The sequence below is a fragment of the Polyergus mexicanus genome, unplaced genomic scaffold (assembly GCF_030449975.1).
Source record: "Polyergus mexicanus isolate NDT 795.1 unplaced genomic scaffold, iyPolMexi1.0 SCAF_3, whole genome shotgun sequence".
NCBI classification, from domain to species: Eukaryota; Metazoa; Arthropoda; class Insecta; order Hymenoptera; family Formicidae; genus Polyergus; species Polyergus mexicanus.
This window is the reverse complement of record NW_027223323.1, coordinates 11771821-11797212: the sequence shown is the minus strand read 5'-3', so window position 1 is coordinate 11797212 and position 25392 is coordinate 11771821. Positions and strand designations below refer to the sequence as shown.

At 33.3% G+C, this 25392-nt stretch overlaps 6 non-coding genes across 6 annotated transcripts; all 6 read left to right on the top strand.

Moving 5' to 3' along the window:
* The first annotated feature begins 633 nt into the window (after positions 1–633).
* Positions 634–753, top strand: LOC138932124 (5S ribosomal RNA). Its single transcript, XR_011446746.1, has one exon. It is a non-coding gene; the product is annotated as a 5S ribosomal RNA (ribosomal RNA).
* A 2875-nt stretch (positions 754–3628) lies between these two features.
* Positions 3629–3748, top strand: LOC138932121 (5S ribosomal RNA). Its single transcript, XR_011446743.1, has one exon. It is a non-coding gene; the product is annotated as a 5S ribosomal RNA (ribosomal RNA).
* Positions 3749–5449: 1701 nt separating this feature from the next.
* Positions 5450–5569, top strand: LOC138932117 (5S ribosomal RNA). Its single transcript, XR_011446740.1, has one exon. It is a non-coding gene; the product is annotated as a 5S ribosomal RNA (ribosomal RNA).
* A 1296-nt stretch (positions 5570–6865) lies between these two features.
* LOC138932120 (5S ribosomal RNA) lies at positions 6866–6985 on the top strand. The gene has a single exon (XR_011446742.1). It is a non-coding gene; the product is annotated as a 5S ribosomal RNA (ribosomal RNA).
* Positions 6986–9914: 2929 nt separating this feature from the next.
* LOC138932119 (5S ribosomal RNA) lies at positions 9915–10034 on the top strand. Its single transcript, XR_011446741.1, has one exon. It is a non-coding gene; the product is annotated as a 5S ribosomal RNA (ribosomal RNA).
* Positions 10035–11350: 1316 nt separating this feature from the next.
* LOC138932112 (5S ribosomal RNA) lies at positions 11351–11470 on the top strand. Its single transcript, XR_011446735.1, has one exon. It is a non-coding gene; the product is annotated as a 5S ribosomal RNA (ribosomal RNA).
* Positions 11471–25392: the final 13922 nt, after the last annotated feature.

Here is a 25392-nt window from a genome sequence, read left to right as displayed (position 1 = left end):
CAGAATAAAAAAGTAAGCAAGGACAAGACAAAATAATACCGGAAATGTTAAAAAATTTATAGTTACTATAAGTTATATGTACTTGATGAGATAGGTTAAGCCTGAATTAGGCAGGAACTATAGAGTTAAGCAAATATGTGATAATTCACATTGTAAAGTATGAAATAAATATATATATATATATATAAAAGTTCTCGTCCGATCACTGAAGTTAAGCAATGTTGGGCATGGTCAGTAGTACTTAGATGGGTGACCGCTTGGGAACACCATGTAACGTTGGCACTTAATTTTTTTGCTAATTTGGATTTTATCAATATTGATATTTTATTACAAATGAATGCTTAAATTATTGCGATGATAATAATCTATTTTATTTACAGTTGTCTAAAAATTCTCGATCACTGAAGTTAAGCAACGTTGGGCATGGTCAGTAGTACTTAGATGGGTGACCGCTTGGGAACACCATGTAACGTTGGCACTTAATTTTTTTGCTAATTTGAATTTTAACAATATTAATATTTTATTACAAATGAATGCTTAAATTATTGCGATGATAATAATCTATTTTATTTACAGTTGTCTAAAAGTTCTTAAATGATTCCTATCTATAGCTAGTCTGAAAGTTTTAACATCGCCAACAGTCATACCACGTTGTAAAGCACCAGTTCTCGTCCGATCACTGAAGTTAAGCAACGTTGGGCATGGTCAGTACTTAGATGGGTGACCGCTTGGGAACACCATGTACCGTTGGCACACACTTTTTTTATTATTTTAAATTTTATCAATATTGATATTTTATTACAAATGAATGCTCAAATTATTGCGATGATAATAATCTATTTTATTAACAGTTGTCTAAAAATTCTCAAGTTATTCCTATCTGTAGCTAGTCTGAAAGTTTTAACATCGCCAACAGTCATACCACGTTGTAAAACACCAATCGCGAATAATACAACCAGTTAAAATATATAATCAAGAAGCAATTTGTAAAAGTACAGTAAGTATTTAGGGGTTAACCTGGATTACAAATTAACATACAAAATACATATTAAGACTACTCTGAATAAGATATATGCGGTAATGAACCAACTCTATCCATTAATGGTTAAAGATTCTACAGTCAGCAGATACAATAAGATATTAATATATAAAATGATACTTAGGCCAATACTGACATATGCGGCGGTGGTATGGTGCGGCACGGCGAAAACTAACTTAAAACCTTTGCAAAGTTTTCAAAATAAATGTTTAAGACTGATACTTAATGCTGATAGATATAGCCGGATTGTTGAACTACACGAACAAACACAAATACCATACATTAAGGAATATATTTATAATATAGCGGAAAGATTTTATAATACACAGTTAGAACATAATAATCTAACAAAAGATATAACGCAATTAAGAGTTAGCAGTATGCCAAAACACTTTAAATATGAAGTTCCTTATCAAAAACTAAATATCTTTTATAATGCATATTAGATATTAAGAGATATTACTGTTATCTTAACCTATTGTTATGTTTAATTAATTAATTAATTAATTAATTAATTTTATTTATTTCTTTCATTTCTTTGATATGTAGGTTTTTTGTTATTTTATATTTTTCCTACGATATGCAACACAGAATAAAAAAGTAAGCAAGGACAAGACAAAATAATACCGGAAATGTTAAAAAATTTATAGTTACTATAAATTATATGTACTTGATGAGATAGGTTAAGCCTGAATTAGGCAGGAACTATAGAGTTAAGCAAATATGTGATAATTCACATTGTAAAGTATGAAATAAATATATATATATATATATATATATATATATAAAAGTTCTCGTCCGATCACTGAAGTTAAGCAATGTTGGGCATGGTCAGTAGTACTTAGATGGGTGACCGCTTGGGAACACCATGTAACGTTGGCACTTAATTTTTTTGCTAATTTGGATTTTATCAATATTGATATTTTATTACAAATGAATGCTTAAATTATTGCGATGATAATAATCTATTTTATTTACAGTTGTCTAAAAATTCTCGATCACTGAAGTTAAGCAACGTTGGGCATGGTCAGTAGTACTTAGATGGGTGACCGCTTGGGAACACCATGTAACGTTGGCACTTAATTTTTTTGCTAATTTGAATTTTATCAATATTAATATTTTATTAAAAATGAATGCTTAAATTATTGCGATGATAATAATCTATTTTATTTACAGTTGTCTAAAAATTCTCGATCACTGAAGTTAAGCAACGTTGGGCATGGTCAGTACTTAGATGGGTGACCGCTTGGGAACACCATGTAACGTTGGCACTTAATTTTTTTGCTAATTTGTATTTTATCAATATTTATATTTTATTACAAATGAATGCTTAAATTATTGCGATGATAATAATCTATTTTATTAACAGTTGTCTAAAAGTTCTTAAATGATTCCTATCTATAGCTAGTCTGAAAGTTTTAACATCGCCAACAGTCATACCACGTTGTAAAACACCAATCGCGAATAATACAACCAGTTAAAATATATAATCAAGAAGCAATTTGTAAAAGTACAGTTAAGTATTTAGGGGTTAACCTGGATTACAAATTAACATACAAAATACATATTAAGACTACTCTGAATAAGATATATGCGGTAATGAAACAACTCTATCCATTAATGGTTAAAGATTCTACAGTCAGCAGATGCAATAAGATATTAATATATAAAATGATACTTAGGCCAATACTGACATATGCGGCGGTGGTATGGTGCGGCACGGCGAAAACTAACTTAAAACCTTTGCAATGTTTTCAAAATAAATGTTTAAGACTGATACTTAATGCTGATAGATATAGCCGGATTGTTGAACTACACGAACAAACACAAATACCATACATTAAGGAATATATTTATAATATAGCGGAAAGATTTTATAATACACAGTTAGAACATAATAATCTAACAAAAGATATAACGCAATTAAGAGTTAGCAATATGCCAAAACACTTTAAATATGAAGTTCCTTATCAAAAACTAAATATCTTTTATAATGCATATTAGATATTAAGAGATATTACTGTTATCTTAACCTATTGTTATGTTTAATTAATTAATTTTATTTATTTCTTTCATTTCTTTGATATGTAGGTTTTTTGTTATTTTATATTTTTCCTACGATATGTAACACAGAATAAAAAAGTAAGCAAGGACAAGACAAAATAATACCGGAAATGTTAAAAAATTTATAGTTACTATAAGTTATATGTACTTGATGAGATAGGTTAAGCCTGAATTAGGCAGGAACTATAGAGTTAAGCAAATATGTGATAATTCACATTGTAAAGTATGAAATAAATATATATATATATATATATATATATATATATATATATATAAAAGTTCTCGTCCGATCACTGAAGTTAAGCAATGTTGGGCATGGTCAGTAGTACTTAGATGGGTGACCGCTTGGGAACACCATGTAACGTTGGCACTTAATTTTTTTGCTAATTTGTATTTTATCAATATTTATATTTTATTACAAATGAATGCTTAAATTATTGCGATGATAATAATCTATTTTATTTACAGTTGTCTAAAAGTTCTTAAATGATTCCTATCTATAGCTAGTCTGAAAGTTTTAACATCGCCAACAGTCATACCACGTTGTAAAGCACCAGTTCTCGTCCGATCACTGAAGTTAAGCAACGTTGGGCATGGTCAGTACTTAGATGGGTGACCGCTTGGGAACACCATGTACCGTTGGCACACACTTTTTTTATTATTTTAAATTTTATCAATATTGATATTTTATTACAAATGAATGCTTAAATTATTGCGATGATAATAATCTATTTTATTAACAGTTGTCTAAAAATTCTCAAGTTATTCCTATCTGTAGCTAGTCTGAAAGTTTTAACATCGCCAACAGTCATACCACGTTGTAAAACACCAATCGCGAATAATACAACCAGTTAAAATATATAATCAAGAAGCAATTTGTAAAAGTACAGTTAAGTATTTAGGGGTTAACCTGGATTACAAATTAACATACAAAATACATATTAAGACTACTCTGAATAAGATATATGCGGTAATGAAACAACTCTATCCATTAATGGTTAAAGATTCTACAGTCAGCAGATGCAATAAGATATTAATATATAAAATGATACTTAGGCCAATACTGACATATGCGGCGGTGGTATGGTGCGGCACGGCGAAAACTAACTTAAAACCTTTGCAAAGTTTTCAAAATAAATGTTTAAGACTGATACTTAATGCTGATAGATATAGCCGGATTGTTGAACTACACGAACAAACACAAATACCATACATTAAGGAATATATTTATAATATAGCGGAAAGATTTTATAATACACAGTTAGAACATAATAATCTAACAAAAGATATAACGCAATTAAGAGTTAGCAATATGCCAAAACACTTTAAATATGAAGTTCCTTATCAAAAACTAAATATCTTTTATAATGCATATTAGATATTAAGAGATATTACTGTTATCTTAACCTATTGTTATGTTTAATTAATTAATTAATTAATTAATTAATTTTATTTATTTCTTTCATTTCTTTGATATGTAGGTTTTTTGTTATTTTATATTTTTCCTACGATATGTAACACAGAATAAAAAAGTAAGCAAGGACAAGACAAAATAATACCGGAAATGTTAAAAAATTTATAGTTACTATAAGTTATATGTACTTGATGAGATAGGTTAAGCCTGAATTAGGCAGGAACTATAGAGTTAAGCAAATATGTGATAATTCACATTGTAAAGTATGAAATAAATATATATATATATATATAAAAGTTCTCGTCCGATCACTGAAGTTAAGCAATGTTGGGCATGGTCAGTAGTACTTAGATGGGTGACCGCTTGGGAACACCATGTAACGTTGGCACTTAATTTTTTTGCTAATTTGGATTTTATCAATATTGATATTTTATTACAAATGAATGCTTAAATTATTGCGATGATAATAATCTATTTTATTTACAGTTGTCTAAAAATTCTCGATCACTGAAGTTAAGCAACGTTGGGCATGGTCAGTAGTACTTAGATGGGTGACCGCTTGGGAACACCATGTAACGTTGGCACTTAATTTTTTTGCTAATTTGAATTTTATCAATATTAATATTTTATTAAAAATGAATGCTTAAATTATTGCGATGATAATAATCTATTTTATTTACAGTTGTCTAAAAATTCTCGATCACTGAAGTTAAGCAACGTTGGGCATGGTCAGTACTTAGATGGGTGACCGCTTGGGAACACCATGTAACGTTGGCACTTAATTTTTTTGCTAATTTGTATTTTATCAATATTTATATTTTATTACAAATGAATGCTTAAATTATTGCGATGATAATAATCTATTTTATTTACAGTTGTCTAAAAGTTCTTAAATGATTCCTATCTATAGCTAGTCTGAAAGTTTTAACATCGCCAACAGTCATACCACGTTGTAAAGCACCAGTTCTCGTCCGATCACTGAAGTTAAGCAACGTTGGACATGGTCAGTACTTAGATGGGTGACCGCTTGGGAACACCATGTACCGTTGGCACACACTTTTTTTATTATTTTAAATTTTATCAATATTGATATTTTATTACAAATGAATGCTTAAATTATTGCGATGATAATAATCTATTTTATTAACAGTTGTCTAAAAATTCTCAAGTTATTCCTATCTGTAGCTAGTCTGAAAGTTTTAACATCGCCAACAGTCATACCACGTTGTAAAACACCAATCGCGAATAATACAACCAGTTAAAATATATAATCAAGAAGCAATTTGTAAAAGTACAGTTAAGTATTTAGGGGTTAACCTGGATTACAAATTAACATACAAAATACATATTAAGACTACTCTGAATAAGATATATGCGGTAATGAACCAACTCTATCCATTAATGGTTAAAGATTCTACAGTCAGCAGATACAATAAGATATTAATATATAAAATGATACTTAGGCCAATACTGACATATGCGGCGGTGGTATGGTGCGGCACGGCGAAAACTAACTTAAAACCTTTGCAAAGTTTTCAAAATAAATGTTTAAGACTGATACTTAATGCTGATAGATATAGCCGGATTGTTGAACTACACGAACAAACACAAATACCATACATTAAGGAATATATTTATAATATAGCGGAAAGATTTTATAATACACAGTTAGAACATAATAATCTAACAAAAGATATAACGCAATTAAGAGTTAGCAATATGCCAAAACACTTTAAATATGAAGTTCCTTATCAAAAACTAAATATCTTTTATAATGCATATTAGATATTAAGAGATATTACTGTTATCTTAACCTATTGTTATGTTTAATTAATTAATTTTATTTATTTCTTTCATTTCTTTGATATGTAGGTTTTTTGTTATTTTATATTTTTCCTACGATATGTAACACAGAATAAAAAAGTAAGCAAGGACAAGACAAAATAATACCGGAAATGTTAAAAAATTTATAGTTACTATAAGTTATATGTACTTGATGAGATAGGTTAAGCCTGAATTAGGCAGGAACTATAGAGTTAAGCAAATATGTGATAATTCACATTGTAAAGTATGAAATAAATATATATATATATATATAAAAGTTCTCGTCCGATCACTGAAGTTAAGCAATGTTGGGCATGGTCAGTAGTACTTAGATGGGTGACCGCTTGGGAACACCATGTAACGTTGGCACTTAATTTTTTTGCTAATTTGTATTTTATCAATATTTATATTTTATTACAAATGAATGCTTAAATTATTGCGATGATAATAATCTATTTTATTTACAGTTGTCTAAAAGTTCTTAAATGATTCCTATCTATAGCTAGTCTGAAAGTTTTAACATCGCCAACAGTCATACCACGTTGTAAAGCACCAGTTCTCGTCCGATCACTGAAGTTAAGCAACGTTGGGCATGGTCAGTACTTAGATGGGTGACCGCTTGGGAACACCATGTACCGTTGGCACACACTTTTTTTATTATTTTAAATTTTATCAATATTGATATTTTATTACAAATGAATGCTTAAATTATTGCGATGATAATAATCTATTTTATTAACAGTTGTCTAAAAATTCTCAAGTTATTCCTATCTGTAGCTAGTCTGAAAGTTTTAACATCGCCAACAGTCATACCACGTTGTAAAACACCAATCGCGAATAATACAACCAGTTAAAATATATAATCAAGAAGCAATTTGTAAAAGTACAGTTAAGTATTTAGGGGTTAACCTGGATTACAAATTAACATACAAAATACATATTAAGACTACTCTGAATAAGATATATGCGGTAATGAAACAACACTATCCATTAATGGTTAAAGATTCTACAGTCAGCAGATGCAATAAGATATTAATATATAAAATGATACTTAGGCCAATACTGACATATGCGGCGGTGGTATGGTGCGGCACGGCGAAAACTAACTTAAAACCTTTGCAAAGTTTTCAAAATAAATGAAGCAGTGGTATCAACGCAGAGTACTAGCCGGATTGTTGAACTACACGAACAAACACAAATACCATACATTAAGGAATATATTTATAATATAGCGGAAAGATTTTATAATACACAGTTAGAACATAATAATCTAACAAAAGATATAACGCAATTAAGAGTTAGCAATATGCCAAAACACTTTAAATATGAAGTTCCTTATCAAAAACTAAATATCTTTTATAATGCATATTAGATATTAAGAGATATTACTGTTATCTTAACCTATTGTTATGTTTAATTAATTAATTAATTAATTAATTAATTTTATTTATTTCTTTCATTTCTTTGATATGTAGGTTTTTTGATATTTTATATTTTTCCTACGATATGTAACACAGAATAAAAAAGTAAGCAAGGACAAGACAAAATAATACCGGAAATGTTAAAAAATTTATAGTTACTATAAGTTATATGTACTTGATGAGATAGGTTAAGCCTGAATTAGGCAGGAACTATAGAGTTAAGCAAATATGTGATAATTCACATTGTAAAGTATGAAATAAATATATATATATATATATATATATATATATATATATATATATATATATATATATATATAAAAGTTCTCGTCCGATCACTGAAGTTAAGCAATGTTGGGCATGGTCAGTAGTACTTAGATGGGTGACCGCTTGGGAACACCATGTAACGTTGGCACTTAATTTTTTTGCTAATTTGGATTTTATCAATATTGATATTTTATTACAAATGAATGCTTAAATTATTGCGATGATAATAATCTATTTTATTTACAGTTGTCTAAAAATTCTCAAGTTATTCCTATCTGTAGCTAGTCTGAAAGTTTTAACATCGCCAACAGTCATACCACGTTGTAAAACACCAATCGCGAATAATACAACCAGTTAAAATATATAATCAAGAAGCAATTTGTAAAAGTACAGTTAAGTATTTAGGGGTTAACCTGGATTACAAATTAACATACAAAATACATATTAAGACTACTCTGAATAAGATATATGCGGTAATGAACCAACTCTATCCATTAATGGTTAAAGATTCTACAGTCAGCAGATACAATAAGATATTAATATATAAAATGATACTTAGGCCAATACTGACATATGCGGCGGTGGTATGGTGCGGCACGGCGAAAACTAACTTAAAACCTTTGCAAAGTTTTCAAAATAAATGTTTAAGACTGATACTTAATGCTGATAGATATAGCCGGATTGTTGAACTACACGAACAAACACAAATACCATACATTAAGGAATATATTTATAATATAGCGGAAAGATTTTATAATACACAGTTAGAACATAATAATCTAACAAAAGATATAACGCAATTAAGAGTTAGCAATATGCCAAAACACTTTAAATATGAAGTTCCTTATCAAAAACTAAATATCTTTTATAATGCATATTAGATATTAAGAGATATTACTGTTATCTTAACCTATTGTTATGTTTAATTAATTAATTAATTAATTAATTAATTTTATTTATTTCTTTCATTTCTTTGATATGTAGGTTTTTTGTTATTTTATATTTTTCCTACGATATGCAACACAGAATAAAAAAGTAAGCAAGGACAAGACAAAATAATACCGGAAATGTTAAAAAATTTATAGTTACTATAAATTATATGTACTTGATGAGATAGGTTAAGCCTGAATTAGGCAGGAACTATAGAGTTAAGCAAATATGTGATAATTCACATTGTAAAGTATGAAATAAATATATATATATATATATATATATATATATATATATATATATATATATATATATAAAAGTTCTCGTCCGATCACTGAAGTTAAGCAATGTTGGGCATGGTCAGTAGTACTTAGATGGGTGACCGCTTGGGAACACCATGTAACGTTGGCACTTAATTTTTTTGCTAATTTGGATTTTATCAATATTGATATTTTATTACAAATGAATGCTTAAATTATTGCGATGATAATAATCTATTTTATTTACAGTTGTCTAAAAATTCTCGATCACTGAAGTTAAGCAACGTTGGGCATGGTCAGTAGTACTTAGATGGGTGACCGCTTGGGAACACCATGTAACGTTGGCACTTAATTTTTTTGCTAATTTGAATTTTATCAATATTAATATTTTATTAAAAATGAATGCTTAAATTATTGCGATGATAATAATCTATTTTATTTACAGTTGTCTAAAAATTCTCGATCACTGAAGTTAAGCAACGTTGGGCATGGTCAGTACTTAGATGGGTGACCGCTTGGGAACACCATGTAACGTTGGCACTTAATTTTTTTGCTAATTTGTATTTTATCAATATTTATATTTTATTACAAATGAATGCTTAAATTATTGCGATGATAATAATCTATTTTATTTACAGTTGTCTAAAAGTTCTTAAATGATTCCTATCTATAGCTAGTCTGAAAGTTTTAATATCGCCAACAGTCATACCACGTTGTAAAGCACCAGTTCTCGTCCGATCACTGAAGTTAAGCAACGTTGGGCATGGTCAGTACTTAGATGGGTGACCGCTTGGGAACACCATGTACCGTTGGCACACACTTTTTTTATTATTTTAAATTTTATCAATATTGATATTTTATTACAAATGAATGCTTAAATTATTGCGATGATAATAATCTATTTTATTAACAGTTGTCTAAAAATTCTCAAGTTATTCCTATCTGTAGCTAGTCTGAAAGTTTTAACATCGCCAACAGTCATACCACGTTGTAAAACACCAATCGCGAATAATACATCCAGTTAAAATATATAATCAAGAAGCAATTTGTAAAAGTACAGTTAAGTATTTAGGGGTTAACCTGGATTACAAATTAACATACAAAATACATATTAAGACTACTCTGAATAAGATATATGCGGTAATGAAACAACTCTATCCATTAATGGTTAAAGATTCTACAGTCAGCAGATGCAATAAGATATTAATATATAAAATGATACTTAGGCCAATACTGACATATGCGGCGGTGGTATGGTGCGGCACGGCGAAAACTAACTTAAAACCTTTGCAAAGTTTTCAAAATAAATGTTTAAGACTGATACTTAATGCTGATAGATATAGCCGGATTGTTGAACTACACGAACAAACACAAATACCATACATTAAGGAATATATTTATAATATAGCGGAAAGATTTTATAATACACAGTTAGAACATAATAATCTAACAAAAGATATAACGCAATTAAGAGTTAGCAATATGCCAAAACACTTTAAATATGAAGTTCCTTATCAAAAACTAAATATCTTTTATAATGCATATTAGATATTAAGAGATATTACTGTTATCTTAACCTATTGTTATGTTTAATTAACTAATTTTATTTATTTCTTTCATTTCTTTGATATGTAGGTTTTTTGTTATTTTATATTTTTCCTACGATATGTAACACAGAATAAAAAAGTAAGCAAGGACAAGACAAAATAATACCGGAAATGTTAAAAAATTTATAGTTACTATAAGTTATATGTACTTGATGAGATAGGTTAAGCCTGAATTAGGCAGGAACTATAGAGTTAAGCAAATATGTGATAATTCACATTGTAAAGTATGAAATAAATATATATATATATATATATATATATATATATATATATAAAAGTTCTCGTCCGATCACTGAAGTTAAGCAATGTTGGGCATGGTCAGTAGTACTTAGATGGGTGACCGCTTGGGAACACCATGTAACGTTGGCACTTAATTTTTTTGCTAATTTGTATTTTATCAATATTTATATTTTATTACAAATGAATGCTTAAATTATTGCGATGATAATAATCTATTTTATTTACAGTTGTCTAAAAGTTCTTAAATGATTCCTATCTATAGCTAGTCTGAAAGTTTTAACATCGCCAACAGTCATACCACGTTGTAAAGCACCAGTTCTCGTCCGATCACTGAAGTTAAGCAACGTTGGGCATGGTCAGTACTTAGATGGGTGACCGCTTGGGAACACCATGTACCGTTGGCACACACTTTTTTTATTATTTTAAATTTTATCAATATTGATATTTTATTACAAATGAATGCTTAAATTATTGCGATGATAATAATCTATTTTATTAACAGTTGTCTAAAAATTCTCAAGTTATTCCTATCTGTAGCTAGTCTGAAAGTTTTAACATCGCCAACAGTCATACCACGTTGTAAAACACCAATCGCGAATAATACAACCAGTTAAAATATATAATCAAGAAGCAATTTGTAAAAGTACAGTTAAGTATTTAGGGGTTAACCTGGATTACAAATTAACATACAAAATACATATTAAGACTACTCTGAATAAGATATATGCGGTAATGAAACAACACTATCCATTAATGGTTAAAGATTCTACAGTCAGCAGATGCAATAAGATATTAATATATAAAATGATACTTAGGCCAATACTGACATATGCGGCGGTGGTATGGTGCGGCACGGCGAAAACTAACTTAAAACCTTTGCAAAGTTTTCAAAATAAATGTTTAAGACTGATACTTAATGCTGATAGATATAGCCGGATTGTTGAACTACACGAACAAACACAAATACCATACATTAAGGAATATATTTATAATATAGCGGAAAGATTTTATAATACACAGTTAGAACATAATAATCTAACAAAAGATATAACGCAATTAAGAGTTAGCAATATGCCAAAACACTTTAAATATGAAGTTCCTTATCAAAAACTAAATATCTTTTATAATGCATATTAGATATTAAGAGATATTACTGTTATCTTAACCTATTGTTATGTTTAATTAATTAATTAATTAATTAATTAATTTTATTTATTTCTTTCATTTCTTTGATATGTAGGTTTTTTGATATTTTATATTTTTCCTACGATATGTAACACAGAATAAAAAAGTAAGCAAGGACAAGACAAAATAATACCGGAAATGTTAAAAAATTTATAGTTACTATAAGTTATATGTACTTGATGAGATAGGTTAAGCCTGAATTAGGCAGGAACTATAGAGTTAAGCAAATATGTGATAATTCACATTGTAAAGTATGAAATAAATATATATATATATATATATATATATATATATATATATATATATATATAAAAGTTCTCGTCCGATCACTGAAGTTAAGCAATGTTGGGCATGGTCAGTAGTACTTAGATGGGTGACCGCTTGGGAACACCATGTAACGTTGGCACTTAATTTTTTTGCTAATTTGGATTTTATCAATATTGATATTTTATTACAAATGAATGCTTAAATTATTGCGATGATAATAATCTATTTTATTTACAGTTGTCTAAAAATTCTCAAGTTATTCCTATCTGTAGCTAGTCTGAAAGTTTTAACATCGCCAACAGTCATACCACGTTGTAAAACACCAATCGCGAATAATACAACCAGTTAAAATATATAATCAAGAAGCAATTTGTAAAAGTACAGTTAAGTATTTAGGGGTTAACCTGGATTACAAATTAACATACAAAATACATATTAAGACTACTCTGAATAAGATATATGCGGTAATGAACCAACTCTATCCATTAATGGTTAAAGATTCTACAGTCAGCAGATACAATAAGATATTAATATATAAAATGATACTTAGGCCAATACTGACATATGCGGCGGTGGTATGGTGCGGCACGGCGAAAACTAACTTAAAACCTTTGCAAAGTTTTCAAAATAAATGTTTAAGACTGATACTTAATGCTGATAGATATAGCCGGATTGTTGAACTACACGAACAAACACAAATACCATACATTAAGGAATATATTTATAATATAGCGGAAAGATTTTATAATACACAGTTAGAACATAATAATCTAACAAAAGATATAACGCAATTAAGAGTTAGCAATATGCCAAAACACTTTAAATATGAAGTTCCTTATCAAAAACTAAATATCTTTTATAATGCATATTAGATATTAAGAGATATTACTGTTATCTTAACCTATTGTTATGTTTAATTAATTAATTAATTAATTAATTAATTTTATTTATTTCTTTCATTTCTTTGATATGTAGGTTTTTTGTTATTTTATATTTTTCCTACGATATGTAACACAGAATAAAAAAGTAAGCAAGGACAAGACAAAATAATACCGGAAATGTTAAAAAATTTATAGTTACTATAAGTTATATGTACTTGATGATATAGGTTAAGCCTGAATTAGGCAGGAACTATAGAGTTAAGCAAATATGTGATAATTCACATTGTAAAGTATGAAATAAATATATATATATATATAAAAGTTCTCGTCCGATCACTGAAGTTAAGCAATGTTGGGCATGGTCAGTAGTACTTAGATGGGTGACCGCTTGGGAACACCATGTAACGTTGGCACTTAATTTTTTTGCTAATTTGGATTTTATCAATATTGATATTTTATTACAAATGAATGCTTAAATTATTGCGATGATAATAATCTATTTTATTTACAGTTGTCTAAAAATTCTCTATCACTGAAGTTAAGCAACGTTGGGCATGGTCAGTACTTAGATGGGTGACCGCTTGGGAACACCATGTAACGTTGGCACTTAATTTTTTTGCTAATTTGTATTTTATCAATATTTATATTTTATTACAAATGAATGCTTAAATTATTGCGATGATAATAATCTATTTTATTTACAGTTGTCTAAAAGTTCTTAAATGATTCCTATCTATAGCTAGTCTGAAAGTTTTAACATCGCCAACAGTCATACCACGTTGTAAAGCACCAGTTCTCGTCCCCCCTTTTCGGTGCGCGCACGTGCTGTATAGAGGCAGTCTTGAAAGTAATAGAAAACAAAAATTAAATAGGGAGTAATATAACTTATTACATCGTATCTAATGCTAAAACACTAAAGAACACTGAGGGAAGGAAGCGAAGAAAATCCAACCAAAGGAAATACTGGAAACAATACAATACAAGAAGCTAACCTCAAAAATGTAGGAGGGGAAACAAGCGGACAAAGCATAATACCGCAATATACGGTAGTACTGACCAGAAGAACAAAAAGAAAGTACAGTGAAGCCAGTGAAATGGACATAACAGGAAGCAGTATGCCCAAAAGAATAGCAAATAAGATAGAGACTAAAAATAGATTTGCTCTATTGGAAGATGAAGAACAAGAGGATGATGAAATAGAAGCAGAAAATACAGATAATGAAGAAAATAACATACAAGAAATCAAACAGAGGAAGCCACCACCACTAGTGGCACATGGGTGCGTACAAGATCATGCAGCATTTGTGCAATTAATAAAACAAAGCGTGAAAAATAATTTTTATATGAAATATCACGAGAATAATGTAGATGTATTCCTAAGTAATTATAGAGACTATGAAGCATTAAGTCAAATATGGAAGAATAAGGAAGTTAAGTTTCATACGTACACAGCAAAGGATGAAAAAAGAAGGACATATGTACTCAAAGGACTACATGAATTAGTTAAACCAGAAGAAATCAAAGAAAACCTTAAAGAATTGGGAATAACAGTGCATAATATCAATTTAATGAAAGGAACTCGCAAGCCAATGTTTATGGTGTCAGTAACAACAATCAAACTTAACGTACTCAAACAAAAAGCGCAATTTCTGTGCTACACGAAAGTAGAATGGGATAATTACGTCAATAAAAGAAGAATTGCACAGTGTCATAGATGCCAGGAATGGGGACATGCAACAATAAATTGTCATGCGGACCCAGTATGTATAAAATGTGCAGGAGAACACTTAACTAAGGATTGTAAGAAACCTAGGAGTGAACCAGCTAAATGTATAAACTGCGATAAAGATCATCCAGCTAATGCCACAATATGTGAAGCGTACAAAAGGAGACTTGCATGGATTGGGATGGAACAAGAGCGAATAAAAACAAGAAGTAAGGAGCCAAGGAGGCAGTGCAAGGAAGTAGGCTTGGATAATCTGAAGCAATTTCCCAAATTAGGAGTAGAACCAGATGATAGGCATGGAAAAAGCTGGATTAACTACAATAAAAACAGAAGTATTAGTTATAGTCAGAGTGTAAAAGGTATGCGTAAAAACTTTGAGGAGAATAATAATGGCAATAAAGGAGACAATGAACTTAAAGATTTTCTAACACTTTTAAGAGAATTTAAAAAATTGAATACAAAATGTAATATCAAAAGGATGTTAGAATTAGTTAGATCATTAAATGAGCAACTAGATAAGTGTAATAATCAAATAGATAAATTTCAAGTATTCGTTGAATTTTGTCAAACTCTTGAAGAACAAACATGTGTGATATAAGAATTTGTACTTGGAACGCAAATGGAATTAGACATAAAACTTGTGAGCTTATCGAATTTCTTAAAAGAATCAAAGTAGACATAATGCTTATTAATGAAACCAAATTAAGTGCCAAAGATAATTATAAGATAAGAAACTATACATGCGAAAGATACTGTTGTGTTTCCGGAGAGGCACGGTAGTTGGGATTGTTTGCCGGAAGGAATTTGGGAATTCGGGCTCCGCCTGAGAACTTCACTGTTGTTATTTGTTTAAAATGACACCTTTTCAGTTAAATAAATATATTAATATCTATTTTATTTGTGACTTGATTACAATGTTCCCGCACTTTCGCTCGCGTCGCGTATCACGATAACGGATATCTTAACGTGCGCGTGTCTAGAGTCGAGTTTCGGTCTCGAGACTCGCCTCTCGCTTCTTCGTATATATTTCTGCCGACTGCATGGCTATTCAATATTATAATAATTATTGATACTCGTTTTGACACTCGCGGTTATTAGAGATATTGCTCGCGTAAAGGAATAAAGTTTGCCCGCGTAATATTAATGGTAAAGACTGCCCGTTTGGTAGTTATTGTGACTACCCGCGTAATATTAATTAATGATCAAGACTGCCCGCCGTTCGTTAGCGGTGGGTCTTTTTATTAACTCCCCTTGGCTTCCCGGGAGGGGGTCATTTAGCGACAAGGCTGTGTGTCGTGTCGCTTGATTTTGGCAATATCCGGATGCAAGCTAAGAAGTTCTAAGTAGGACTTCTTTGCTTGCACTTTCGCAATTTCTTTATTCCTTTTTATTTCGCCTTTAAGTAGGACTTCTACGTTGCATTTTCGCAATGTCCTTCTTCCGCTTGCCCTGATTTCCGCGTTTTCGCAATGAGATGATTGCACAGTCGCTCGGGCTTAGCGCGTGGCTCGCGTTGTCAGCGCTTTGTTCGGTCAACACTCGTAACGTGGTCTGTATTCGCGTTACACGTTGAGCAATCATATAAAATAATATGTATTTAGAATAATATATTTAATAATTCGTGTATAGCCTGTTCGGGCTATAACATCCTCCCCCGTAAGAAAAAGAAAAACGGAGATGTAAAAGTGACGTTTTTCGCAAAACAAAATTTCTTCTTATTCTAATATACAATATTTTTCCCGTATATAATATGAATATAATCGTTTCTTATTTTAATTTTCTATAAATTGTTTCAATTTATTTGTATGCATGCGCACCGCTTTTCTTCCTTTCTTAATTGTATAATTCACGTTCGAATTTTTCTCGATTATTACGTACGGTCCGGTCCATAGGGATTCAAGTTTCTTAGATCGTTCACGTCGGAGCGTCTCGTAGTGTACTAATACCTTGTCGCCGACTTTAAATTTTATTTCTCTAGTGCCTTTGTTGTACTGTTTTTTGGCTTTAATTTTTTCTTCTTTAATATGCTCTTTTGCGAGCTGACTCGTTGCCCTTAATCTTTCTTTCAATTCTTGCGCGTAATCGTCGTAATTGTATGTCGGTTTAGGCGGTCTCGTCAGTGACGTAGATAGATCCGCTTGGTGCCTGTACACTAATTCGAAAGGTGTATACCCCGTAGCTGTATGTGGCGTCGTGTTATACGTAAACATTGCGAACGGTATCCATTCGTCCCAGTCTGTCTGGTCTTCGTTTATGTAGTGTCTTAAATATTCAGCTAATGTTCGATGCGATCGTTCTAACGCGCCATTACTTTCCGAATGATAGGCAGTTGTCTGTATTTTATTTATTTTTAGTAATTTACATGTATTTTTGAATATTTCGCTGAGGAAATTTGTGCCTTGATCCGTTAAAATTTTTTCCGGTATTCCGTGTTCAAGTACAATTTTTGTAACGAATTTCTTACTGACCGTGTTCGCTTCTTGGTTTGGAATCGGTATCGCTTTGCTGAATTTCGTTAAATTGTCTTGGAATATTAAGAGATATTTATTTCCGTTTGTTGTAACTGTTAACGGTCCTACAATATCTAACGCGCATTTTTCAAAAGGTTTAGTAAGCGTATCTGTGATTATTAACGGTACTTTATTTTTTCGCGATAATTTATTTTTCTGGCACAATTCGCATTTTGCGATGTATTTTTCTACATCTTTCGTTATTCCTGGCCAATTATAATTTAGGCGGATTCTTTTTATCGTGCGTTCAACTTCTTGATGTCCTCTTGTGGATGCATCATGATATTCATATAATATCTGTTTCTTGTCTTCCTCTGTGTATATTTTTTCTTCGTCGAAATTTGTTTCTTCTTCTATTGCGAGGATTTCTCGTTCTTCCTCTTCTGTTTTATGCGCTTCTCTTGTTACATTGCGGCTCAATGCGTTCGCGTTCGCTCGTCCGGCCTTATGAATAATTTCATAATCATATTCTTCGAGTTTTAATCTCCATCGGATTAATCTTGATCCGGGATCATTCACATTAAATAACCAGATTAATGGTTTGTGGTCGGTTACGATTTTAAATTTCGTACCGTATATGTATGGCCTAAAATGTTTTACAGCCCATACAATTGCTAGTAATTCCTTCTCTGTTGTATTGTAATTCTGCTCCGCTCGCGATAAAACTCTGCTGGCGTAAGCAATTGGTCGGTCATTATCTAGTTTTCCTTGTGACAATACTGCTCCGATTGCATAGTCGGAAGCATCGGTGGTCACTATGAATTCTTGATTGAAATCTGGATACGTTAGCACTGGCGCAGTCATTAATTTTTTTTTTAATATTTCAAAAGCATTTTGCTGTTCCATTGTCCACTCGAATTTTTCCGTTTTCTTTGTTAATTTCGTTAGTGGCTTGGCTATTTTTGAAAAATCTTCTATGAATTTTCTGTAGTATCCGGCTAGTCCTATGAAAGATTGTATATCTTTTACTTTCTTCGGCGTCGGAAATTCTTTTATTGCGGTTAGCTTTGACGGATCCGGAGATATTCCATTCTCCGAAATAATGTGACCTAGATAAATTACTTCTTTGCGCAAAAACTCGCATTTATCTGGTTGCAATTTTAGATTATTTTCTCGGAGTCTCTGTAGTACCTCCTTGAGTCTTCTATTGTGGTCCTCTAGGCTCGATCCGTATATGACAATGTCGTCTAAATAAACTAGACATTTAAGTCCTTGCATTCCTGTTAGAATTGAATTCATCAATCTCTGGAATGTTGCTGGCGCATTTTTCAATCCAAACGGCATTCTATTAAATTCATAGTGTTTGTAGGGCGTTGAAAAAGCTGTCTTTTGTTTATCTTGCTCAGCCATCGGTATCTGGTGATATCCTGACGCTAAGTCTAGTGTAGTAAAATATTTAGCGTTTCCTAGCTGGTCCAGTATATCGGTGATATTGGGCAGTGGAAATGAATCGCCTATTGTTAAATCGTTTAGCTTCCGAAAATCTACTACTACTCGGAGCTTAGGTTTTCCGGATGCGTCGGCCTTTTTTGGTACCACCAATAAGGGTGCGTTCCATTGACTCGCGCTTGTTTGGATTATGCCATTTTTTAGTATTTCTTGCACTTGTTTATTTACATCCGTTTTGTGCTTCTCGGGAAGACGATACGGTCTCGTGTTCACCGGCGAGGTGTCGGCGCGCGTGTTTATCTCGTGCTCTACCGTCGCGGTGCACGTCAGTGGTTCTCCGTCCAACTGAAATGTATCGTAATATTCTTCGCATATCCGTAGGAGTGTCTGTTTTTCTTCTGTATTTAAATGTTGCGTGCGTAGTAGTTGTCATATTTGTCTGTGTCTCGAGTTAGTATACTTAAAATTTTTTCTTGTTTCCACCGTATGTATTTTAGATTTGATCTCGCGTTCTATGTCTTCGAGGGTGACGTTTGGCGTCTGTATCTCGACTTCCATATCGGTTGTATTTATAATACTAACGGGACACGTGTAATTATTAGGTTCTACTAAGCAGTTTCCAAGGTAGATTCCTGGAGCTGTTTCCTCTGCTCGTACTATTCCTATTCGATTTTGATTTGTTGTCGCTTTTACGATGGTCTCGCTGCGCGGTTTTAGAATCGTTTTGTTAAGCGAATGGAATTTTAGTACGGCGTTTCCTATTTTTAATTGATTTTTATTATAATCGCAGGATACCGAATGTTGTCGAAGGAAATCAATTCCTAGTATTCCTTCATATTCGATCGGAATGTCGTCCTTTACCATGTAAAATGCATGTTTTACCTTATGGTTTTCTATCTTGATTGTGGCGTACATTTTTCCGATGGTGTGTATTTTAAGTCCGGTTATGCCTGTGAGCGCGATTTTATCTTCGTGTATCAATGCGTCGTCTTTTAAATGTTTCAATTTTATTAGTGAGATGCTGAATCGTACATCTGTATTTTTTCGTTTTTCGCTTGTCGCATTGGTAATGTTATTAGCAATAAGTCCGTCTTTTTCTTTGCGCATGGCATATCTTTAATATGCGTAACGCGATACTCAGATGCAGGTCGCGGTTATCTCTTTCTCGCTTCCTCCTGCTCGTCTTCGTTGCTGCTACTTGCGCTATCGGCGTTTCTTTTTTGTTGTCGCGGTTTCTTTCGATCGCGTATATTTTCGTCGCGCGTTTTTTGCTGATTTCCGACTTTTAGTTTATTTGTATTGTTTTTCGGTTTCCCTTTTAGACTCCAGCATTCGTTGAGGCTGTGTCCTGTTCTTTTGCAATGCGAGCAGTATTTACTTATCGCGTTTATTCGCGAGGGTTTTTCCGGCTTCGGGAGCGCGTATCGGCTGCTACGGCAATCGCGTCCGAAATGTCCGTTTTTTCCGCATTTAAAGCATTGCGATGTCGGATTTCGACTATTTCGCGAGTAACTAAATTCGGTTTTATTTTTATTAGCAAAACCACTTGTTCTCGCTGTTCTCGGTCTGAGTTTTTCTTCGGCGCTCGTGCCCGTTATCGCTTCTTGGAGCGTCGTATATCGCTGCGCGCGTACGAGCACTTGTAATTCGTCGTGTAACTCGATTTGGAAATTTATTAACGCTTGCTCTTGGATTGTTTGTTGAATCGTGCGTTTTGAGGTTGCGGAATGCTCCTTTCCTTCGATCATCGAATCATATAATTTCATCGCTAGTAAATCAACACGTTGTCCGAAAGCGTGCGCAGTTTTATTTGGCTTTTGTTTTAAGGAATTGAACTCGATTTGTAAGTGCGTAGTACTTTGTTTAGACTGGTAACAAGTCTCGAGTTGTTGTTTTAATTCGGCGAACGTCTGAATATTTCGTGTCTCGAAATCCTGCATGGCTTTTCCTTTCAGTTTTGTAAATAATATTGCTCGGATTAATGATTCTTCATCTGCGGGATGTATGTCTTGAACGGCGTACGTGCATGCATTTAAAAATTCTAATAACTTATGTCGCGATGTTCCGTCAAATTCGGGAATCATTGCTCTTGCTTCTTTTAACGGTAAGTAATTCGGAGCAGTGCTTCGTCGACTTCTGATGTCGCGTGCGGTTCGTCCATATATTCCATTAAACGCGTCGTTACCGTCTTCTGAGCGGTTATATCCGTGACGTGGTAATTCCATAATCGCGTCTTCTACTCGCGTTACTCGCCTGTTTAATGATTTTACTTCCGTGCGTATTTCATTTAATATTTCGAGAAGGTGCGCGTCGCCTCTTTCTTCGCGATTTCTCTCGTGGGGCGGTGTGTAATCAGCCTCCACTATATTTCGGTCTATTTGGTGAATGGATCGTCGCATTCTTTCTATTTCCTCGTCTACCGCGCTTTGTGGCGGGTTCGCGGGAGTGTTTTCTTGCGGATTTCGCGATTCGGTCATATTACTTTCTTGTTGGCTATAAATTTCTTCCGGATCGAATAGATCGCTCTCGTAGGAAGTTAATGAAAATTCGCGCCGTAGGGATACTCTACTTGGAGTTCTACTAATACACGGTCGCGTACGTCTAGTCTCGCGTTGAGTGTCGTCAGTGGGGTCAGTCGTATTACGCGGGAGTAGGCTTTCGTCAAAATTGTTAAACGGAAATTCGCGTTCTGTGACTACGTTATCCGGTAACTCGGTTTCGCTTTCGATCGAGTATTGTTTTTCTAAGTTTCTTCGCGTTTTATCAAAATTTTCTCGCGGTGTTAAACTTACGCTTATCGCTCATCGGGCTGGTTCGCTTAATAACCACGATCGGTTCGCTATCGGTTTCGGTATATTAGAACCTTCCGACATTCACACAGTTATATTTATTAAATTTTTCGGACTTACAATAGTATAACGGCTCGCATGATCGCTCGCTGTGTCAGTAGGTTGCTGACGCTGCAGTCCTTCGCTCGGCGGCTGATACAGCTGACGATGCTCGTCGTACGGCGGTCGTTGTCCGGTGTCGGTGTGTTGTCTGTAGAGTTATCGTAGGTCGCGATGCTTGGCGGTTCACGTTTCTGCTACAGCTGTTGTGGCGATGCTCGTTCTGTTGTCCGTGCGGTGTCTTCCGTTGATTGTGGTTTCCGTCAGCTTACGTTTTACGTGTGCTGGCGTGCCTGTTCTGTTTACACTCTGGGTGCCTTGCAGGTCTTGGGGAAGGCTTAGCTGCTGCTTCCGTCCGTCAACTTCAATTGAATTGATTGTTGGCGTGCCCGCTTTTTAACACAACCGTGTCTTATGCAGGTCTTGCTTAGTTCTGGCAATGCCCCGGCAGATCCCACCGCTGCCACCAAATAATGTTGTGCCTCCGGAGAGGCACGGTAGTTGGGATCGTTTGCCGGAAGGAATTTGGAAATTCGGGCTCCGCCTGAGAACTTCACTGTTGTTATTTGTTTAAAATGACACCTTTTCAGTTAAATAAATATATTAATATCTATTTTATTTGTGACTTGATTACAATGTTCCCGCACTTTCGCTCGCGTATCACGATAACGGATATCTTAACGTGCGCGTGTCTAGAGTCGAGTTTCGGTCTCGAGACTCGGCCTCTCGCTTCTTCGTATATATTTCTGCCGACTGCGTGGCTATTCAATATTATAATAATTATTGATACTCGTTTTGACACACTCGCGGTTATTAGAGATATTGCTCGCGTAAAGGAATAAAGTTTGCCCGCGTAATATTAATGGTAAAGACTGCCCGTTTAATAGTTATTGTGACTACCCGCGTAATATTAATTAATGATCAAGACTGCCCGCCGTTCGTTAGCGGTAGGCCTTTTTATTAACTCCCCTTGGCTTCCCGGGAGGGGGTCATTTAGCGACAAGGCTGTGTGTCGTGTCGCTTGATTTTGGCAATATCCGGATGCAAGCTAAGAAGTTCTAAGTAGGACTTCTTTGCTTGCACTTTCGCAATTTCTTTTTTCCTTTTTATTTTGCCTTTAAGTAAGACTTTTACGTTGCATTTTCGCAATGTCCTTCTTCCGCTTGCCCTGATTTCCGCGTTTTCGCAATGAAATGATTGCACGGTCGCTCGGGCTTAGCGCGTGGCTCGCGTTGTCAGCACTTTGTTCGGTCAACGCTCGTAACGTGATCTGTATTCGCGTTACACGTTGAGCAATCATATAAAATAATATGTATTTAGAATAATATATTTAATAATTCGTGTATAGCCTGTTCGGGCTATAACAATATAATAGAGATAATGCGGCAGGAGGAGTAATGATACTTATTAAGAATAATATTCCTTATAAGTTAATTAAAATTAAAAATTGCGTAGTAGAAAATGTGTGTATAAAATTAGCTAATGATATTCATATTATAGCAGCATATAACAGACCATCCATACAGTACACTAAAAAAGATTTAGATATACTATTAAATGTATCTAATAAGGTGTTGTTAGTCGGGGATCTCAATTCAAGACATAAAGCCTGGAATTGTCATGTTAATAATGCAAATGGTCGTACTCTATATAGTTATAGCCAAATGAACAACTGCAGTATTATGTTTCCAGATGAGCCTACTCATTACCCGGAGAACGGTGGTACACCTACAACAATAGACATAATAATTAATAAAAAAAATCAGGAACATCACGGAAACAATAGTACTCAATGAATTGAATTCCGACCATAGACCTATATTATTTACAATAGGGCAAGTAAATTGTAATAATATATATGAACAAGAAGTATATAAATACAAAAAAGCCGATTGGAATAAATTCAGAAGTTTTTTAGATTCAAAAATAGCAATAAATAATAAAATCTATACAAAGCACAATATTGACCAAGAGGTACTAAAATTTTCAAATAGTTTAGAAATAGCGCTTAAAGAAACAGTTAATAAAGCTAATAGCAAAAGAGAAGACGAAGAACTGCTAGAGGAAATATTGGATTTAATTAAAACTAGAAATAGAAATAGAAGAATATAGTAGAGAACTAGGAATCCAACTTATAAAGATATCTATAAACAGCACATAAATATGATTAAGGTAGAAATAATTAACTACAGAAATGAAGTATGAAGGAAAAAATTATCAAAAATAAATATATATGATAAATCCCTTTGGAAAATGACTAAAATATTTAAAAAGAAATTTCAAACAATTCCAACGTTAGAAGATAATAATATTGAAGCTTTTTCAGATGATGATAAAGCAGAAATGATTGCAACACAATATGAGAAAGTGCATAGCATTGATCTGAACAACAATAATGAACAACAAAAAGCGGTAATTAAAATAGTTGAAGACTTAATAAGGAACAAAGTGGAAAATATAGAAAACTGCAACCAAGAGATAACATCGCCAAAAGAAATTAATAATATCATTAAAAAACTATCTTCGCTAAAAGCACCTGGAAAGGACGGTATACAAAATATTGTTCTAAAAAACATTAGTAGAAAAGCATTAGTCCAATTAATGTATATAACAAATGCGATTATTAAACTAGGATATTTCCCGCAAGAATGGAAGAAGGCAATAGTTATATCGATATTAAAACCTCGTAAAGACCCTACTAAACCTTCCAGTTACAGACCAATTAGCTTACTTTCAAGTATAAGCAAAGTTATAGAAAAAGTAATACTAAATAAAATAACAAAACATGAAGCACAAAATAATATAACTATAGATGAACAATTTGGATTCAGAGAGAAACATAATACTGTACAACATGTTGTTAGAATAGTTAACGATATAAGATGTAACTTTGTAACGATGCACCCCCCATCGCTACCCGGCACGTAGTCAGCCGGAAGTCTGCCGCCCGGCGAACACCAGCCGGGCAGTGGCAGAGGCGCCTAGCGCCCTTTTTTAATATCTCAAACACCGCGGTTGTGATAAACAACCATGCGGCCGTTATACGGCCGCCGTTACGCCGAAGACCGAGCATAGCCGAGCGCTGCCGGAAGATCCCGAGCGTCACCCGCCGAAACGTCGCGTCGTTTCGCCCAGGGGAAGCGACGCGTTTACCGTAATTACCCGCTGAAAACAACGCGTCGTTATCCCCACCCGGGGGCGAACGACGCAATTACCGATAGACGCTCGGGTATAAGAAGACAGCGTTTCGACATCTCGGGACCAGAACGATTCCTGAATCCGCTCGAGCAGTACGCTCCGAGATACCAGAACCGATCCTGAAAAGTAGTAGCAACGACGGAACGTGAAGTTGACGTGTTCGCAGCCTCCGCCGAGCATTCTCGGCTTCCGTGCAGTCTCCGAACTCCTGACACAAATCCGACCGACTCAACGAGAGCGGAGTGTTCGCCGCTCTCCTCGACTACGGTCTATCACTCGACC